The sequence below is a fragment of the Protopterus annectens genome, chromosome 8.part0, assembly GCF_019279795.1.
Source record: "Protopterus annectens isolate FY-2018-M chromosome 8.part0, PAN1.0, whole genome shotgun sequence".
Classification (NCBI taxonomy): domain Eukaryota; kingdom Metazoa; phylum Chordata; order Ceratodontiformes; family Protopteridae; genus Protopterus; species Protopterus annectens.
The window spans coordinates 1223261727-1223284743 of NC_056741.1; positions in this window are offsets into that span (position 1 = coordinate 1223261727).

Sequence of the window (23017 nt, forward strand, 5' to 3'; positions counted from 1 at the left end):
CATACATTACCAGAGATACCTTGATGACATCTGTACCTTGTGAAAAGGAAATTTAAAAGAATTTGAGGAATTTACTAAGTACATTAGTTCCACCACAGATTTCCTGAGATTCACTTATACGATACATCCAGACCATTTACATTATCTGGATGTTAATTTGGTGAGGAACACTGATAGAAATAGGTTCCAATCTACTATTTTCATGAAGGACTCTTACTCAAATATGTTCCTTCACTTTGACAGTGACTACCCATTATTCCAGAAAAAGGGAATAATTAAAGGACAATTGATCAGAGCCTCTAGAATGTGTAGTGAGGATGACCTGTTTGAAGTAGAAATACAATTCCTCAGGTCATTATTCCTTGAAAAAAGGTACCCTGCACCTTTATTTGATACATTGGCTGCTGAAATATCATCAAAAAGGTTTGAACAGTATGCCCCATTGTTGGGGGAAATTGACAAACAGGACAATAGGGTGCAACAGAAAGATCTTATAGAGAAAGAGCATGTCTTCATTCATACTTCCAACAAAAATAGTCTAGAAATAGAAAACATTATTGGTAGATTCTGGCCAATCTTAACTATGAATGAGGACATTAATAGGACCATTTCAGGTAGACCAAAAGTTGTGAGGAGAAGGAACATGAACTTGAAGGAACTTTTGGAAAGGAACATAATAGACAAGGTTTCAGACAAAACATCCAAAATAGGCACATTTAAATGTGGATCATGCAAACAGTGTCCTTATATGGTCAATGGCAAGGGCCTTTATTTGAAATCAAGAAAGAGGAACATTGTTTCCCCAGGGCATTTTAACTGTAACACAAAGGGAGTGGTATATCTTGGGTTTTGCCAACAATGTTTTGGATTCTATGTTGGCAAGACTGAAAGAACATTGAGAAAAAGAGTTACGAACAACATTTGCAAGTAAGAAAAAAAAAAAAAATCAACGCTGCTATAAACATTCCTTAACCTGCAAAGAAATGAGATTAAAGTTTGTAGTCTTGGAACAAGTAGGACTTACCCCAAGGGGAGGTGATTGGGAAACATCCCTCGAGTATAGGGAGTTATTGTGGCAAATTACATTAAATTCCTCTAAATCACCAGGGCTCAATGATACTATTAGTTTGAGTAGTTTACTCAAGATAAGAAGAGCCAAGTTATAATCCTATCGCCCAATATGGAAATATTAAGAATTTTTTACTTATAGACAACTTTAGTATATATCCAATTACTAAAAAGACAACTATTTACATAACAATAGGGTTATTTTTTAGATTAAAATAGTAGTTTAGCTATCAGGAATAATGGTTTTTATTTTGTACACGTGAATATTGTATTTTTCAGTTTTAAAGTTATTTTTGTTCCTGAAAGTTGCTTTTTATAGCATGTTTATAAGACGTTTTATAGCCTCTTATTTAGATGGGTTTTAGAAGTGTAGTATTTCATGTTTTTACCATCACAATTTAATAAGAGTGTTACAATTGATGCTTATGTTTATTAAGCTTTATAAAAAGTAATGCTTATGCAATAAGTGAGGTGGTTTTAGAAATAACAAGGCCATTTGAAGAAGATACCTTTAAATATTCAAACTACTCAATTGAATAATTGTATAACAATGTGGCAATCATTGTATCACAATATTAGTATATAAGGTATGGTGGTTTACTTGTATTTCATCTTGACAAAGCCTGGGAGGAGACTTATTACATGTGGAAGGATTGCTCGTTTTGGAATTAAAAGTTTTTTCCGAGAACCTGTGGACTTTTTGCTGTGAGTTTTGTTTTTTACCTGGTCGGTAACTGCTTCAACTTTGTTTTTCTTGGTCAGTTTTAATCCTACCTGAATGGATTCACGGTTCCCTTTAAAGAAATAAAAGCTGTAACATACATTAAATGTCCATGGACACTTGTTTTACAGTCCAACTAGCTTCCCCTTCTTCCACAAAGATGTATCTACTTCCTGGTCATGTAATCGTGTTTTCGAATTCAAGACGGGGGAAACATTATGCGGACGGACTTCTGGATGCGCCACCTCGAACGCGGACCCTCAGCAGCACCCAAAGGACTTCCTGTTACCTCGTGAAGAGATACAGTTCGTAGAAGCCATAAAAGTTCGGGAAATCATCGTGGACGAGCTGGAGCTGCAAAAAGAAGCTAAGTAAATATTTACCAAGGGGCCTGGTGAAGAAAAAAGAACAAACAAAGGATTTTGGAGCCTCGAGATGTAGTAAGCATGGAATCCCAGTATCCACGTTGCTGTAAACAGACTGAATGGCCAAGTTAAGCTTCCGAAGCTGGAAGAGACTTAAAAATCTTCAGAAAGGTAACTTTTGCTTCTTTTCTTGTAGATATGGAATATTTGGATCCATCAACTGTAAAAATTAATGTGTTAGGGTATTTCATTTGAAATTTAATGTTCTTTTCAATGAGAAACTTACAGTATGGAGATAATGCTTGTCTGGCTTGTCTTATTTGCAATGGTAAATCCTGACCCATAGAAACTCTATTATTTTGCCACATAATATATCCTCCATTCTTTTTCACAGTTAGAATTATGTTATTTACATCCTGGTAGTTGAGTATTTTGACATAAACTGGTCTAGGAACGTTTGAGGCTTGTGTTTTTCTGAGAGCTCTATGGGCTCTTTCTATAACTATTTGCTTAGCAATGTCAGAGTCATTGAACAATATTTCGAATATTTGTATGATAGTAGAAATTAAATCATTATATTGGATAGTTTCTGGAATTCCTCTAATAATTATGTTGTTCCTTCTGGATCTTGCCTCCAAGTCCAGAACTTTATTTTGCATAGACTGGATATCCATTTCATGAATGTCTGTTTTTTTTGTAAGCAATGTTATTCTGTCCTCATTTTCGGATATTCTAGCTTCCGATTTATCCATCCTTTCAAGAATTTGACTGCATGTGGCACCAAAAGAAAGTACCTGGTTTGATAGTTCTTTCAAAGCTTCTTGAATTGGCAACAAAGCAGTTTTAATGTCTTCCATATTAACCAGCTGATCCAGTTTATTTGTTATTCCAGCTTTTAAAAGTTCCTGCTGTTTTATAGTCTTCTGTCTTTTTATTGTTGAATCTTTTTCTGGTGACTGAAATGCTGATAATTTGGTTTTAGTTGTTGTTGTTTCCATACTTTTTTCCTCTTTTGACATTGTGAAGTAAAGCAAAACTCTAGTAAAACTAACTAGCAAATATCCACGATTACTAGTCAGGCAGTTCCTTTGTTTAATGCTCTGTTCAGAGTCAGACAGACAATCAGCTCTAATCCTGTGAGTTTGATTAATTTCCTCCTGTTCTTTCACCTCTCAAGCAATATTTAGTTGTAGTAGAATAGATATAGCCAACAATTAGTGTAAAAAATCTTGTAGTATATCCTCAGGGTTGATTTTTATTCCGAGTAACTGGAGAGCTGTAGATATGCAGTGTCTACAGAATGGCGGCCATCTTTGAATCCCGTATTTACATTTTTTAAAAGGTTTGTATGTAAACTGTTTCCACACCTAACACATATCTGTTTTCCTCAAATGAAACTGTATGATCCCTTTCAAACTTAATGAATTTAACTATGCATGATATTGAATGTATTTATGAGTAACTATTCTACATAATATTATCTTTAATATTAACTATCAGTTGTATCTAAATTGTATAATGCATCTTGGAGCTTTTTTCCCGGGACCTCCACTGAAAATGGGTCAATTCGGCCCAGTGGACTTCCCCGGTAATCAAACTGCAAATAAATAAATAAATAAATAAATAAATAAATATCTGAATAATGTCTGCTTGAAAAGTATCATACCACATGTACCTGCTCAGGTTTCTATCAAGAGCTGATGGCCATGAGCGGTTAAAGGAGAAAAGAGGCAGCAGGTGTACCTCATGCCTCTGGTGCACTGCAGCAAAATTTTTATACATATGCAAGCCTGCTGACCTAACATGCTGCAAAAATTGATATAAATTCATATAAATTTAAGTAGTGTTGGAGGCATGCTATAATGTTCTGGGCAAATCTGTACAGGTCGTGAAAGATAGTCACAATATGTAAATGTTCTGTTTATCTTTGGGTTACTCATTCTTAAAATAAGGGCTAAAACCTTAATTGGAATGTATGACTAGGCTTCTAAAGATCCTCATGTATCAATAACCTGGTAAGTATCTATGAACATACAAACCTATACTACATATTTGGGTAAGATCATTAGAAGGATTAATAGCATTATTTGTATATAGATGCAGTCTAAAAAGACATACAGTACTTTGAAAGTGTGTGATAAACTGTATTGTTTACTTAGGGTGTCTACTAAATTGTGGTTTGTTTACTTTCTTGAGGATGTATACATCTCCACTAGAACTCACATAACAAAGGGATAGCAAGGATCTACTATGAACAGTAACATCTTATTTAATCAACGTTTGATTATTCAAACCTAAAACATCTAAAACTAGGTCATTACTTAAAACAATGAACATGACAAAATGTCAAAGAATAAAAGCATTATTTTGTGCACTCTTTGATGAGCGTGCACACCCTGACACATGAAACCATACATACACACACACTTACATATCTATCTATCTATCTATCTATCTATCTATCTATCTATCTATCTATCTATCTATCTATCTATCTATCTATCTATCCATCATCTATCTATCTAATCTATCTCTCTGTCTGTCTATCTGTATCAACTCTGTTATCAGAACATCTTATAGAAGAGGAATGCAACACTCACCTTCAAGTTTAATCACTCTGGTGAGAGACTGGTGATCTCTGAGTGAAGAAGTTTTGAGCATTGACTAACTGGCAAGGGATAAACAGTAAGGCTTCCAGCTAGCAACAGGAATATGTGTGCTTGTATGTAAAAGGAATTGGTAACTATGTAGTCCATAATATCAGGACAGCCTATCCTTATACATTCCTGCCACTGTTGCAGAAATTTTATTGCCTGTCGTGTGTGTGTGTGTGTGTGTGTGTGTGTGTGTGTGTGTGTGTGTGTGTGTGTGTGTGTGTGTGTGTGTGTGTGTGTGTGTGTATGTTTGTCTACTAGCCTATTGGCTTTGTGTAGTCCCCTATATCTGTTGCATGACATACCCTCATAACCATCCCTGTGATTGTCTAAATGCTCATAGGTTGCTCCTTTGCCTGTAGTTGTCATTTTGCCAATCTCATTAGTATACAGTTAGTAGTCCTGTGTGATGTGTTCAAATGTGACTGCATAAATGGATGACAAGGTGGACAGCAGAGGCTGAACAATTTCAGACCTGCTGAAAATGATGTCCTGATAGACACATGGATGGTACCTGTTTGACAGAAGGGTACTTACCAGCTTTTATGCTATGACATGCCAAGGCAAGGGTATATTCTGTAGCAGAAGAGCAGTCATTCACAGGCAGCCATATGAGGGCAACAGTATGATAGAGCTAAAGGAGATTTAGATATCCCTGTGTGGGGACATTGGCTCTGGGATTATCCCTGGAGGACTGGACACTACTCTCAGGGGGATCCCAAGCCATGTCTCAGTTGATGGTGCAGCAGGTTAATATCTCTTACTCCTTATTACTGTACTAATGACACAGCAGCTATTGGCTTTCTATTATTGTAGATACATCAGGTATCCAGCCATATTGGGATGTTGGCAGAGTTGGGTATAAATGATATGTCTTGCATGGACACCCTTAACATTCATACTAAAGAAACATGGATTCGGCACAGGTATCCATGTATATTCTGGTGTATGTTTTGTTGTACATTCACAGAGCAGAACACAACTATGATGACACTTATAAAGGTGGGGATACAACAGGTTGATGCTGATATTTGTGCTGGGTCTGATGATGGTGAGACACAAATACGTGAGTCAGAGTCTGATGACACAGTGCCTTTCTCCTGTCTGGGTGAATGTGTGATCTCATCTGCACAAGAAAATGAGGATATACAGCATGAACACTCTCTATCCTCAGTGTAGGAGTGATCCCCTATGGCTCTTAACTCCAGTGATACCCTGCAGCTGTCAGCCTCGCAAGGATACCCAATACCATCATGTGGCACAGTTTGCCCATGATATTTGGGTGGCACTAGGGATCAGTCAACAGATGCACTGCAGAACCATCTAGACACAATTTGCTATAACCCCATCCATCACGGACCACACTAATGTGCTATGTGGCATTTGCAAGGACATGGAAACCAGGCCACATGCAGTGTCCTGTGGTCATTGGTTGGCATACAGAGCTTCCAAGTCCACTTCCATATGGAGGCTTGCAAGTTCCATCATTGCTGGCACCATTTCCCAAGATCAAGACAGGACATGTGCCAAGGAGATCATGTATGAGGCTATCATGGGGCACAAAGGCTTCACCTGCATCTGGATATGTACCACATATCACTATTTATTGCTGTGAGAAGACATCTCTCACTGTCCAGACTTCATCCAGGTCACAGGCCCACTGCTGCACACCATCTCTGGTGGGAGAAATCACACACCCTAGTGCAACAAGCCTGCATAGTGGCTGCAGATGACAGCCATATAACAGCCCCCTAAACACATTGCAGGTGGAAATTGCATATGACATAGCATACTCTTTACTACCAGAAGCTGACATCCAAATCTGGCCAAGTACACATAATGTGATCCTGACACAGAATACCTGCCATCTTCAGAATCTTATCTTAGATTCCTGTGATATGCTCCCCCACCCAGTGTGTGTGTGCGTGTGCATGCGACTGTGTGTGTGTGTGTGTGTGTGTGTGTGTGTGTGTGTGTGTGTGTGTGTGTGTGTGTGTGTGTGTGTGTGTGTGTGTGTGTGTGTGTGCATGGTGTGATCATGCAAGTATCTTAGGGCTGCTCTGTTAAAAATATCTTGCAGGCTGTGGTGGATAATAGTGAAGTGCCCCCAGGGATTCCATTCACAAGCTTGAAGTTCTGAAACTTTGAACTGCAAATGGTCAAGACCATAAGATCAAAGTTTTGAAACTGTCCAGTGTGGAATAGGAAATTTACTGTTTTCCTCACAGTAGTGTGATCTTGGAGTTGGTATATTTATTTAGCAGGGGGATGTGAGGGTGTGGGGACCGCCCTGCAAATACATACAAAAAAAATGTGTTTTATTTATTTTTTTAATTACAATTTCGAAGTTTCAAAACTTCGATCTTATGGTCTCGACCATTTGCAGATTGAAGTTTTGAAACTTCTAGCTTGTGAAATAGATTTGCCCCCAGGCATGTGAAAGCAACATTCGCAGGATTTAAGCAAACCAAATATATGTTGTATGTTGTGTGTTTGTGTGTACATGGTGACATACTGGGTTCCATGCAGTTGTCATAAGCCAGGGCTCCAGGAGGAATCTAGAATCACTTGCAACAGAGTAAGAACATGTGCGTAGTTGCTACCTATAGACACACTAGATATGTAGCTGTATAGTTTCACATTATCTATAGTGCCTGCACTTAATGACTACATGGCTTTGTGGAATTTCAGAATGCAGGATGAGATCATATACCTGAAATGTGTGCCAAATGCGTGAACCATGGAAGCTGTCTAGGTGCTGAACTAACACATTTATTATGATCCCATGCACACCGCACCTGATAGCTGGCATTTTAAGGAATGTCAGCCCTTTCTGTTCACAATTCTTTGCAACTGTGGTCCATTTAGGTCCTTTACTGAAACATGTGTGCAAGCTAAGTCACCCCCTACTTCTGGGGGTGGGCAGTGTCACAGAAGGCATGTATGGTTTTAGTTCTCACATGTGGTATACTAGGAAGCAATATATGGTTCCCCACCTGTAGAAATATTACATCAATAAATGTGGTGAATATTCCAAAGGTGGAGGCCTCTGAAATACTCAGCAAGTCCCCAGTTTGTCTCTGAAAGTTCTCTGTAGTCAGTATGAAAGAGCTATACATACCTTAATCTCCACAGTTATAAGAAAGCCATGTGTGGCCAGCAAATGTCAATCAAGATCCACAGAATCTCCCGAATGACTTTAAAGTAATCAACAATCTCTTATCAGTGAACTTGTGATAAGTAATCCTTTGATGGTAACATTTACTTTGACACTGGATAGTCCCTAGCGCATACCAGTGAGAACCTGTGATGCTAAGGATTATACTATGTTCCTGCATGACGGCTGCTCTAACAACATGAATTCATGGTGTTCTTTGCCTTTTCCAGACAGACGCACAATGCTGAAAATGTTCCTCTATAGATGACTATGAATCACAAATCTGTTCATCATGTGTACATTTTAACCTTTCGGACCTCATTTTACTCCTACACTTCATATGTATGTCGTTATACAGTTATTTACATAGATATTCTCCTGCACATTTAGGCTCAGCATGGGCCATGAATCATTAACAACCTCTGCCCATTTGTGTATTCCACAAGTATACACTGCAAACTACACATCTTCCAACTTATTCCTATTCAGTCTGTTTTCTTCCTTTTTTATCTGTCATTTAAATATTACGTACACATTATACTTTAAAGAATTATGCAACCATACTAAAAGACAGATTAACGCAGACAAAAACATCTGCTACAGTAACCCCTTACTAAATCAGTGGTCCAACCCTAAACAAATCTTGTCTTCTGTTAATAATATAATCCACTCTGGAATAACCACCATTCTAATCCTGCCCCAAATAACACTCCCTCTGAAAAAGCTGGTCAGTCTAACACACATTTTATAGAAAGCATTAAAAGCCCTTACTAAAGATTTTTCACCTGAAAATCCTGACATGTCCTGTCCTCAAAGAACAAACACTCCTGTTTCACACTAAAACCCATGCAGACCACCTACATCAAATCACTACTCTTTAAACTGAAACTCTCTTCTCTGTCAGCAGTTAATTTCCCAGCAGAATATCTGAGGCTTGTCACCAGTTCTACAGCTTATCCTGTGTTGGTCCTAATTAATAGATCTAGCAAAGAATCGTACATTCTTTCTCTGTAGAATAAATTCTTCATCTTTCTCCTTCATAGGAGGAACCTCATTTGATATAACCAATTTCAGACCTATTACCGTATTATCCACTTTGTCAAAACATCTGGGGAAGTGCATTCATAAACAACTACTTGAACACATCTTTCAGGAAAAGCTCACGGTCCCCACATAGCATAGTTTCAGACCTGTCCATGACATTACCATGGTCTTTTTAACCTTCACAGATACTATTAACAAAGCCAGGCATAAAGGCAAAGTCAGTTCTGTTGTATTCCTTGATCTCTGTAAAACTTTTGATCTAGTCTCTCGCAAACAACTCATCTGTCAGCTGTCTTCCAGAGGGCTATCACAATCCATGCTATTATACCAGTGTATTAAATGGATCTCCAACTTTTCTCCCTTCCTTCCTATCAATACTGGCTTGTCACGAGGATCTATTCTTGGCCCTCTACTCTTCAATATATTCACAAGAAATCTACATAAATCCTCACAGCAATCTTCCCTCATACAGTACACACTGACGATTCTGCCCTATTAAGCAATCCAGATAATCTCATACATCTTCAGAGAATTAATCAAGAAGCCTTTAACTTTGTTGAAAGATGGCTACAGGATAATCACCTGCTACTAATTCCCAAAAAACTAAATTACTTCTTTTTTTTCCAAAAATCACATTTTCTTGAAAAAAAAAAACAACTTTAAAATTTCTTCCTTAAATAATATTGTGATTCTACTTACTTCACATACAAAACTACTTGGCATGAGAATCAATGACAACCTTAAATTTGATTTACATATCCAAAACAGGATCAAGAAAACTCATCAAAAACTATGCATCCATAGAACAAAGACATCCCTTATAAACTCTGCCAAGGTAACTCTAGCTACCACTTACCTCTTACCCTCTTTCTTTTATGGAGCCCCTATCATGACCAACCTACAAGCCTCACTTAGTTTTAAACTTGAACAATGCTATGACAAAGTTGCCAAATTTGCTTACCAGACATACCACTGTTAGCACTAAAAACACTTAACCAGCTCAGATTTTCTCACCATCTATCTTCTACCCAGCTCATCTTAATCCACAAAATACCCCTTTGCCTGACCAGCAATTAGCCCCATATACCAATACTATTTACCAAACTGTCCCCTTCAGTCAAACGATAAACAAATGCTTACAATCTACAAACCACGAAGAGCTGCTGGCATCGGTCTCTATTCCAATATTGTAGCTAGAACTTGGAATAAAATTTCTCAGGTCTCTCTCACACCTTCCTCTTTTCAAAGTGTTGCTGACAGACTTCCTCTTTGCCTCCTGGCTTTGTCCCTGTTCTTCATCTGAGACATAGCTTATCCTAATATTTTTCATTCACCTTCTTATGCCTCCCTATGAAGCACTAAATCACTTAACTCGCTTATCCCCTTCTAAGAATTCGCTGTATTGTAGTACTGAAATTACTATACCTGCTTCTAATTAATACAAGCAAATTAGTGCTCTATTGCTGGGAGGTTGGTATAATGGTTAGGGGTGTTTACCTTACAGATATTAATGTGCATTGTTTGATTCTTGTGTGGGGTAATTGGCTAGACTTAAAATAACTCACAAGGGCAGTTGACCTAGTACTAATGTATGAATACTTAAACTTGCATATCCCAAATAATAACTTGCTCTAATGCATTTCCTAAATTACTCCTATCTTATACACCACTCTTCTATCTGTAAATTCTCAGTACAATACTTGTATATTAATGTTTGCGTACATCAATACAAATTTTATTATACTGATTACTATGTGATGTCACTGAAACTGCATTATAAATTTGTTACTGTAAATATTGATTGCTTTAAATTATTAACTTGGAGCTTGGCCTCCACTGAAAAAGGGCACCTGAGCCCAGTCAGACTTTCCCAGTAAACAGATGTCTATAAATAAATAATTTAAATATTTAGCATATTTATTATTAATACCATTGTCCTTTAGGTTTTAATGTTCAGTCATTTTTTATGTCATCTTTGTTGTTTATGGTGATTGCATCCTTTTGTTTATTCTTTATTAGACTGTTTAGATGCAAAACATGTACTTGGAATTCAAATATTTAATTTCAGCATTGTATAAACACAGCTTGCAAAGCCTTGCAGGAAGTTTATGAGTAATTTTGTTCTAATGAAGTGAACCTGGTGACACTTTTTAGTTTTCTTCTTCTAGCTTTTCCTGGTTAGGGGTCACCACAGTGGAACTCCAGTCTGCTAATGATTGGCAGTAGATTTTTACAGTGCCAAGTTGCAAGCCCGATGCCTAACCTTCAACGAAGGCATGCCCATTCATGCATGTCTTTCGAATGCCATTGACCACGGGGAAGACATGCAGACTCCACACAGAAGGCACTCCAGCTGAGAATCGAACAGGAGTACTTCTTGCTGTGAGGCAACAATACTACCACTGCACCACCACAGTTTTTGATTCAACCATTTATAGCAACTTCCAGGGCTTAACAAATAGCATTTGTGAAATATTTAAATAAAATTTACATTCTAATTGAGAACTGCTGTCAGTTTTTGATGACAGTTTTCTTTACCAAAATGTATCTTCTCTGCAAGCTGCTGTAGTCATTAAAACATGTTTCCACCCTTCTCAAAGGTTAATAGTTACTGGCTGATCCTAAAGAGTTTACTGAAGGCAAGAACAGATGTTTTGTGCTGCTATGGTTCTTATTGTTTGCTAGTTTACCTTTCAAGTCATGTGAAATTGTGTTTGTGTTTCTTCTGTGAATGCACTGAGAAACATTGATATTAGGCTACACTGATAGCTGTAATGACATGACATTTATCAGTTGGCGGTACAAAAACAGCAACAAAGAGGTTTTCCTTGGTTTCAAATTGCTACAGTATAGTGTAGTTCAAAAGCCGGACCAAAAAAATCAGTATCAAACCATGAAATTCCTAAAAGAAAAAAAAAAAGATTTTAAAGGTGTAGATCAATGCTGTAGGTTTAAAACCAAACCAGCATTATTGCTTCTTATCATAGGTCATCCTGACACTGGGACTGTGGAACTCCCACCACCTGATGTTAGAATATTGGTAGCCTCTGATGATGATGCTGGTGATGAAGAGGCATAGTCTGGGGATGCAGACAGTCAGTCTGACACTACAGTTGTGGCTCCCACATCCCCTGCCATATTTCTGACACAGACACAGTCAGTATACCTATGCATAACCATGACATGGAGGCCTCTGATACAGGACAGATTGAGGGTACCACAACTGATCAGTGTGGTGTGGTTACTGCTGGTGCAGAGATGGTTGATTTTCCCATAGCCATTGTGAGGATGAGGTGCTACACAGGAAGGTTGGTAGAGGTGCTCAGAGGAGGCCTATTGTCTACCCTCCTTTTGATGCTGGTGTGTCATTCAGTGCCACCAGACATATGTATGGTGTCATAGAGGAGGCACAGGCATGTTCCCCCACAGCCTTCAAACAGATAGTGTGAGTATTAAACATGCATTCTAACAGGCGTGAATCTCTGAACTATGCAAGTGACTATTTGGACAGCATGAATGATACACGGGATTGGGCAGTGTCTGTGATTGAATGCCTGCTGGAAGAGGGTGGGCATCCTGATGACTAGAGAGAAACTACATGTTCTGGTGTTAGCAGACATGCTGAGCCAGATCCAGCTTCTGTAGTGGCACTACTTCTATTGCTCTGACAGTGATTGCAGTGTCCACACCCAGACATAGCAAGTTACAGGGTTGTGGTCTTGTACATGGTCATGAGGATAGCTCATCCAGGAGACATCAGTCACATTCAGGTAGCACCCCCCAACTTCTAGCAGGGCCAGGAAGTAGCAGAGCAAATGCTGACACAGGCAGATCTCACAGTCAGGGGTGATGACACTGAACTGATCACTCTGCTATGCACAACTCACATCTGTCCAAGATGCCAGGACATAGTATTAGCATATGCTTGATTATGTTCATGCAGATACAAACACACACACACACACACACACACACACACACACACACACACACACACACACACACACACACACACACACACACACACACACACACACACACACACACTTCTTTAGTGTCATCCTTACCCTCCTGCCACCCAACCACCCTGTGTAAATGATGATGACTGTGCTCTGCCCTTTGCACATGTTTTTGTGACTCAGGTTGCAAACTTGTTTGTTGCACATAATGGATAGCTACTGCTTGCTTACTCGCAAACTTGCATTTATCAATATGTACTGCAGAAGAAAAGTTTTTGATTTTTTGTTCCTACTCATTTGTGAATCATTGTTTATAAAATTGTTGAACCTCATTGTATTTCAGTTAGTATTGTAAATAAAGCAGTCAAACAGTTATTATTTCAGTCTTGCTTCTTGATATACTTGTGCAAATGGGGTATAATTGGCCTACTCCATGGTTTACAGACAGTGATCAAGTGAAATGCTTTATGCACAGTACTGGGTAGATGCGTAACTGTGTATTGCAAACATCAAACATATGAGCGGTTACTGACATAACTGTAAACTTCAGACAAATGCTCTGCTCAGGGGCATACACATAAGTAACCTTTTTATATTCATTGCAGGATCCACACTTTCCTTGTCATTACTGGAGGCACAAATTTTGCCCTTGAAGGTTGTCCCGGGCTAATGCTATTACATGGTTAAGTAAAGGTTGTGGAATTTGACAGGCGGCAGTTTTTCTATTTGTATGTGCATGCGATCTTAGGCTTTGACCTAGATAGTGAGTGTGTGTGCTATCCTTTGCCTCTTAGCCAGAGCCAGGACATACTGTGCATGCCTCCATCTGTCAGTACCATCTGTAGATGGTGGGTCTCCCTCAGACTCCTCATCTGTAACTACTGCTGATGGTCCTGCTGATGGCCCTGCCTGTGGTCCTTGAAACTGTGGTCATGCCCCAATAGCTGGATCCAGCACTAGGTGACCAAGACAACTGCCTAGGGCCCATTGGCTGGGAGGAGTCCCTGCTGGCTGGAAGAAGGCCCACTGTATAGGGGGGCTGTCTCAGCATTTACTTTTTAATCAAAAGAAATTACATGTCTTCTTTAAGGGTGTTTGTCTTTAAGTATGCCTGTCATGTGTCCACACATTCCTGCTGTTAAGGCTTCTATTCCATGTCAACGCACACACCTGCTGTTGATGCTTCCATTCTGCATCTGCACATAGAATTTAAACACACAGCCATTTCTACTTCTGACTGCATGATAAAGTATGAACACAAACCATTACTGGAATAAAGCATGAACTGTAAGGTGCTTTTGCTTCTGGAAGTGTGTGTGAGTGTAATGTCCTAGTTAAGGATGTCTGGAAGTGTGTGTGAGTGTAATGTCCTAGTTAGGGATGGCTGGCAGGTTAATTTACTCAGGCACAAACCCTGTACATTGGTTACAAGAGACATGAGTCTGAATCCTCTACACCAGCTACCAGACTACAAGTTTCAGTGCATTTTCAATGAATTGTGAGCTTCAAGGGAAGAGAAGTTTACTGCTGCTTCTGCTAAGACTGTTTACAGTGTGCAACTGTTTTGTTTAATGAATGACAGGTAGCATACTTACTTTTGATGCAGAAGACTGTGGGTTCTACTCCCACACCATATAGCTGTATTGCTGATACTGTGTTATACTTTAAGGGGAGGTGGGAATGCTGCAATCCTGAGTGTGTCATTTGGATGAGATGCCTCATAAATATGAACCTGTTGTTGGTTTGCTATCCATTCCCTATCGCAATATTACCAGCTTTTTTAATGAAACAGACAATTTATTCTTCAAGGGTAGCAGGCATTTAGTTTGTAGATGAAACACTGAAATATAAAGTTGTTGGCTAGTAGCAACTTCTTCATTAGTTACAGATGTCTTTAAAGTGCAATTATGCAGATGACTTTTGCTTCTGCAGATATTGTGCATATTGACTGATATTAGCGGACTGTAATGGCAGAAGTCTGAGTGGCATTTTATGATTGAAATGTTCTGAAATTTGTCAATTTTGTCATTATTGGTTAATATGTTTTGTTTCAATGCTTACCTCATACAATGTTCAAAACTACAAATTTATAACACACCCTGACAAGTGCTGCTGTATTACACAAGGAATATAATTTAATATAATCAGGAAGGTGAATCAAAAAAGATATCTATGTATACATGGCCCTAAAAACTTGTGCAAGGGGCATATGGTTTGAAAACAACACAAAGGTAAAAATAGTCCACCACTGGCAAGAAACATTTTCTTTGAATGTGGCTTTCAATGCCATTTTGATGAATGTGAGTTTCAAGGGAAGAGAGATTTACTGTTAATGCTAAGCCTGTAAGACTGTATTGTTTTCTTTAGTAATGTTTATCAGTGTTTGTGATATAATATTTGAAATAAAGTTTTTAATTAAATCCAAATATCAGTAATCATTATAGAAGTAAAGAAGAAAGTAGTATGTACACTTACAGGTTTGAACAGTGCTTACGGTTACTGGGGAGAAATAGCCAAGTAATGAGACACTGGAATGGCTGGGGGGAGTCTGCTGTGTGTGTGTGTGTGTGTGTGTGTGTGTGTGTGTGTGTGTGTGTGTGTGTGGGGGTCCCAATCTATTACCCTTCCTAGGATCCCATTTGAACATGATCTGGCTCTGCCTGCCCATTGCTGTCCTTGCTGAAGCTGTTTCCTGAGAATTATATTGTGTAACATAGCACATACTGTAAGTATTTGGGCAGAGGTGCCTGGGTCATACTGCAGTGCACCTCTTGATGTGTCTAGACACTGGAACCTTTATTTGAGCAAGCCAAAGCTCTAGTTTGAGCATGGTCCTTGTCTCCTTACTCAGTGGGGTTGTGTGGGTTTGTCATGTGTGTCATGAACCATGGCTCCAGTTATAACCTGCATCTCCCACTAGAAGTCCTTATGGAAAGGCACCCCTAGCAATCCTTGTGTGCAGCTCGCAGGTATGTTGTATGTGTGGGTCATAAAAACTGCCTGGGTTACCTGCGCAAGCATTATAGATAGTCCCTTGAGCATTACAAAGAAGCTGACAGTTTATAGAGTGGTATATATTTCTGTTGATATACCTCCTTCCCTGTCACCAGGTGGGCTTTTTAATTTCTATGTGTACCCAAACTATAGTACCCAACACTTTAGTAAAGTGTGCTACTCATATCTCTCAACCTCTTAGAGGAATAAATCTGGACAAAGCAATAAATAATGGGAGGCAAAGGACCAAAAATAGGTACAATTTTAAATATCACTCTTACAAACTTAGAAAGTTAATAGAATAGCAGGTTTTGCATTAGCATGATTTTTCTGAAGGGCATGAAGCCTGAAACTCAAACATCTGTCATTATTTTCTGACTTCAATCTTTAATGATTTACCAGAAAACCAGAATTTTAAGAAAAAATGATCACAAATATGGGGCAATAATCTGGCCATTCTGTGTAAATCTGTACAGTTTAGAGGTGTGGTGCTACTGCACATAATTCCTGCATGTTTTTTCTCCCTTCCATGGGGTGCATGGGCAACAGATGCACTCCCTTGCATGTTGAAGCATTTCATTTAAAAACTGATGTAATGTTCTTGAAGCTGATGCCTGTGACATCCCTAATATATCTCCATTTGTCTCTGAAAAGTCTAAGGGCTGGATTCACGAAACCTTCGTGTAAGACTTAATATGTCTTACTCGGAGGCTGCAGTTGAACGGTATGATGTCAGCATGCCATGCATATTCATGAGGGCATGCTGAATCATACCCTAGTCTAACATGGTCCATGTAGGAAAGTAGGGGGCGTGTCCGATTGCCGAGTACAGCAAAGGGACACGCCCCCAGAAGTCAGAGTCCTGAAAGTAAACACCCACGAGCGAGTCCGTTGAAATATCAAGGAACACAACACCACACATCCCCACAGACTAAACCCTACTGAAAATGTGTAAAATGTAAAAATAGCAGTTTCCTTTTTTTTTTATAATTTCTAAAATGTTTGCCCGCATTTGCGCTCGTTTGTGTGGGTATGCCCTTCGCTCAGCCACAGTTAGCAGACAATGAAAAGTATATAAGATCTACATATGCAAATTAAGCCAAGTAGCAATAGCGTAGTGGTAGAGACGTCGGCCAAAGAGGAGGTAGTCACGGTTCAAGCCCCCACAGCATCATTCTCCATTTTTTATTTAAATAAGTATGAAACAATTCCCCGACATATATAACTATAATTTAAGTAAAATGTAATGAAATGGCCCATGTATGTGTGAACAAAACCGATATATAAAAAAAGGAATATAATTGCCCATAGCTTAGCAGCGCTTTAACAAGCTTAATATGAGTGCCCGTAGCTGGGCAGCACTTCACCCAGCTTAATATGAGTGCTTATAGCTAAATAATGTGTTACCCAGTGTAAGCAGTTTGCACTGAGCTGTGCAGCGCACCAACCAGCTTACCATCGGGCAACGTTGGGAAAGCTGTAGCAAAGTCGCCTTTATACAAACACACTTCCTAGCCTGTCTAGACAGTAGTAAAATAAAAAAGCAATGACAAGGGTCGAATCTGGGATACTGTGCACCATAGTCAAAGTACTGAACCACTAAGCCATGCCAGTTGTACTTAGAAATACAGTATCACCATACATATAGGAATGAATGAAAATATAACCATGACAAAGCAGGTTTGCTGTAAGCTGAAAAATATCCAAAATGGCCAATCACAGATAAGTGCAGGAAAACTGGCATATATAAGCCCCATAGGCGGAATACACACCATAACTGATTGTGGTACCCATTTGCAGTCAGGATGGCAGGTGCAGGAGAGGGAAATTGCTTTAGAGCACAAAGGTGGGGCATTGAGGAGTCAAAATATATGGTTTGGCTCCTAGTCCACCATCATGAAGGCCAACTCATGCAGGGCCAGGTTCAATGGGGAGGGTACAAGGCAGAGGCATGGGACTGGTTGGCACATGATCTCACCAGTGCCACAGGCATTCCGAGGACTGGTGAACAGGTCCGTCACCACCATGTGGACCTGAAGCGACGAAAGGAGGACCAACTGAACTGATGGATCCAGGAGGCCCATCAAATTCCCAATGCCCCACTACTGAGTAAGTATCCATGTAATTAAGTATGTAAGAAATGCTATCTTAGCCTATAGTATGGATAGGTATGTTCCAATATTCCTTCATTTATATTACAGCTGCAGGTGTTCGTTCCGCAAATCGGCAAGTCTATGCTGATAGGCTGGCAAGGTTGCACCACCAGGCAGGTTAGTAATTATTCTGCTGGTATTGTTATAGAATATAAGTGAGACAGCCTGTAAAAGAGTTCAGTGTTGTAACCCAGTAATAAAGGTCAAATAAGCCTAGAAGAAAGATTATGCTAGTATTGCAAGATTAGATAAGTGATGCAGCCTGGAAAAGAGTATTGCCGTCCAGTAATAAAGATTAAACAAGTATCAAATGGAGTTTCTACCTGTATTGTAATATCAGATAACTGCTTCAGCCTGAAAATGAGTGTTTTAATCAATCAACAAAGGATAGACAAGTGTCAAATACATCCTTGTAAATTCTGCCATATGAAATAAGTGAGTCAGCTGGAAAGGATTGCTGTAACCCAGTAATAAATGTTAATAAAGCCTAGAATTAAGTACCATCCTGAAATGTAAATATAAAATAAGTGAGAGAGTGTGAGAAAGACAGTTTGAAGCTACCAAGAAAGCTGTAATAAGTCTGGAATAAAGGTATACTGCAGTCACTACATAATGAAATGAATGAGACAGCCACAACCAAAGAGTGAAATGTCTTTAATAAAGTACAGAACCTGGACTGTGTCCATCCCACAATTTGGATATGTTGCTGTACCCTTGCATTATGGAGATAGTATGGTTGTATGAAATGCTGAACATCCACAGTTGTCTAGACCCATATAAATCAAATGTAGCAGGATGCTCTACCTGAACACAGCCAGACATGAACATATATGAATAAAATGGAATGTATATTAATGTAGCAGTAACATCCCCATCACCAACATTCCTAAGGTTACATACAGGAAACTGTACTAATACATGTAGGGGATATATATCTGCATCTACTAGGAATGTATATGTATAGGTAGTTTAAATTGTTAATGTAATATTTCTCCACCCTACCCTATTCTCACAAATGATGCCATTCCACACCAAACTGGGTATGTGTATTCACAATTAATACCCATGGACATTTGTCCTGTTGATTTATACATATCTGCATGTACGTTGATGCATGTGCCCTGTTCACATATCCAAACCTGATGGCCTGTTGCCACCAATGAACCCTGCATGCTGTTGGAATGTCCACTGTTGTTCTAAATATGCATGTGTTATGCTTGCTGCTCAATGTTCAGAATTCATGTGTGTTTGGTTAATGGGAATACTGATGCATGCTGTTACAACTAATTTTGAATGGTGTTGTTTGTTACTAACCCAAAATGCCATATAATACTGCTAAACATAGGACAACAGGGAAGGTGGGTTCCAACGGACCCACCTCTCCCACCTCATCTGGCGAGTGCACCTGGCACCAGTGCCCAGGCCGGGACCTCCTCCTCCGGTGGCCCTGTGCCACCTTCGGGTGGAAGCACTGCAGGGGATGGGGCTCATCCCCCTCTGCAAGCGTGGCCAGAGGAGAGCCTCCACTCACCCTCCATAGGGTCCGGTCTGTGGTGCATAGTGAGATCAGGCGTTCCGTGACTGATCCCCTATGCCAGCTTGAGGCGAGAGTGGAGCAACTCACGGGTGTGCCTGCCCATCCTATCCAGCCCCCAGCACAGCCCCAGCCTGGGTGGCGCAGTGGTAACTGCCCATGGTTGGGGATCTCAGTTCCACTGTTGCCAGCTGTGGGCTCATGGGCTTGCGATATCCAAACATCCATCCCCGTCAATTGTGTTTACCCCCCACATGTGTCATACTCCACCCCTTTATGCATCTTGTTTGTCTTGTCTGTTAACCTCCTCAACCTACCTCCCCAAATATACCTACTTCCTGTACCTCACATTCCACTCTCACCTGAAAAAAAATAAAAAAGGGCACTCTGTTCCCACAAAAAAGTTACGCCCCATACATAGCTGCCCATTTCGCATACATGTCTGCTGGACATGTAAACTGATAATTACAATTGGCTGTACACCATATTTAATTGTCCTCACCCCTCTCTCAGGGGTGGAAGGTGTCAAATCTCACTCTAAATTTCTAACATATGCACAGCTGTTGCTGGTAAAGAATTGGGCAGCTATGGGCCTTCCCTACATCCTTCCTGCACATCCCGAGTTTGTTTTCCTACTGTCCTACCCTCTTTGTGCCCCCTTTTTCATCACTGTCCTATTTCCCCATTTTCTTTTCTTTAAAAGAAATTAGCATGGGTGTTAGCGGGAGTAAGCACTTTTAAGCAGTATTCAGCGGGTGTGCGTTTGTGTGCGCTTAGCTAAGTGTAGCTAAGCATCACGCAAACTCGCGCAAACCCGCTTACAACTGCTTAAAAGTGCCTTAGTCACTCTGTATGACAAGGCCTGTAGTCTGCTCATCAGCAAAATAAAATACCCCTGTCAGTCTCGAACCCCAGACCTTGAAAACACTAGACTGCATGAATTACCACTGAGCCACAGCAGATATACAAGAACTTGGTGCTGAAAGAAATATATCATGAAATACAATGAGTGAATGTAAAGGGAAAATAGGAAGGCCATTACACAAAGCTTGTTCTGTGTATCTTTACTGGCAATTCTTGTGGAATTGCATCACATGAGTGTGATAAGATAAACAGCCATGCTAGTAGATAATAATGTTACAGTAGCACCTTACAAACCCCACACAGTATCAGAGCAGGATAAACTCTGCCATATTTGAATAGGTAAGAGGCCAGACCTCCCAACTGTGACTGATTTACAGGGATGTCCCTGATTTGCAAACAAATGTTACCTGTGCCCCACTGACTCCCTGTGAAATGTACTAACAGTAGGCAGAAAGGTGGGGAATCCCACATAATGGTAACTGTCAATAAGTTACAGTAGACACTACTTGCATGTCAGAAATTATGTAGTAATACATATGCTCAAAATATCCCACAGTCAGAACTGCAGAATATCTGAAATATATCACGGGCGTATCCCACTGATATGTACCTTTTCCTGAGGCTGTTCAAATATATACCTGAAAGTATCTCAGGCCTGGAAGTGTCAGAAACACACAGGCATATCAGCCTGTCTGCTGTTACACACTCTGCGAATAGCTGTAGAATGACTTCCACAAGCATGCCCTTATGTCGGAGTACAACACAGAAATATCAAAGGATGTAGCCATCTAACATACTAATGACAGTATAGCAGTTCACAAGCACTGCATGTGCCTGATAATCATAATTGTTAGTACAATATACGTAGTTGTCCTCACCCGTCTCTCAGGGGTGGAAGGTTTCAAATGTCACACCAAATGTCAAACATATGTACAGCTATTGCAGTTAACGAAATGTGCAGCTATGGACCTTCCCTACACCCAGCATGCACATCCCTAGCTAGTGTCCCCACTGACTTCCTGCTTCCCACTTACAACTGTTTAAAAGTGCCTTATTCACTCTGTATGCCAAGGCCCTAGTACTGCTCAGCAGCAAAATAAAAATACCTTTGTAAGTGTCAAACCCAGACCGTGGGCTCACCAGACTGCATGAAGTACCACCAAGCCACAGCAGACATATAAATACTTAGTGCTGAAAGAAATATATCATGCATTACAAGGAGTGAATGTAAATGGAAAATAGGAAAGCCGTAGCAACACATTCCAGTAAAGACAAATATCAGGCATTCAAGGAGTGAATGTAAAGGGAAAATAGAAAAGCCATAGCAACACATTGCAAGAACTACTGTTGTATGCCAGTTAATCCACAAATCCCATAGGAAAGTACATACTCCCATGTAAACAGTGTTAGCATTAGCATGTGTGAGTTAACATACACACTGAGAAGAGTGAACTGGAAGAAGCAACAGCCAAGTTTCAGTACAACATGCATTTCAGTGGCTACAACACAGCCTCAGATATGAGAGATATACCAACGTTCTGACTGACACAACAGTGTCCACAGCAAACCAGCATGGTCCCCACCTTGCAAAACTGAAAGGCCTACGCCCACTTAACCTATCATTTTATAGCAGTGTCCCGAAATCACAGTGAGAACTGCAATTACAACACAGCAGGCTGCATGCAATTTCTAAATGCTGGCCACCAATTGGTGCAGAGGCCATCACATGCACATGTGCAGATACCTACAAAAGCAGCCTGTACTTTCAGTCCACACATGCAATAATATCATTGCAGCAACTGGAGAGAGAGAGAGAGAGACAGAGACAGAGATAGAGACCAAAAAAAAAGCAAGTAAGGAAGCAAGCCAGCAAACCAAACGAAAAAAGCTGTCAGAGACACCAATCCACAAAATACAGAAATATAACACATCAACAGGTACAACTGACAGAGGTGAGAAATACAAAGGTAATGTATGCAACAGATATGTATTTGCTGGCATCTGAATGATGTGTCTGAAAGGTAACCTACATACTGTGAACCCTCCATATGTGTTAGCAGTCTGTATTTATATGTATATGCAGATGTGCATAGGGCAAGGGACATACTGCAACTGTTAGAGAAGGCTGGACATACATATATAGTTGAATGTTGCTATGTGCACATATCAATGTAGATTGTAGTGTGTGGCATTGAAAACAGCATGCAGTGCAGATATATGTCATGTGGTGGTGAACGTCTGCGGGACTGAGCCAGTGAGACCTGCTACAGCTATATGGCCTGAGGACAGCATAATGCATTCTGCACAACACTGTGCAATATCATTACAGAATGGTATGTCTCACAACTGTTTCAGAAGTGATATTCCCACCATGAAAGGTGGGCGGTCTATGTGCCTAGATGTGCATGTATATGTACAGCAATGGATGTTTAGAAGTGTGTGTGTGTGTGTGTGTGTGTGTATATATATATATATATATATATATATATATATATATATATATA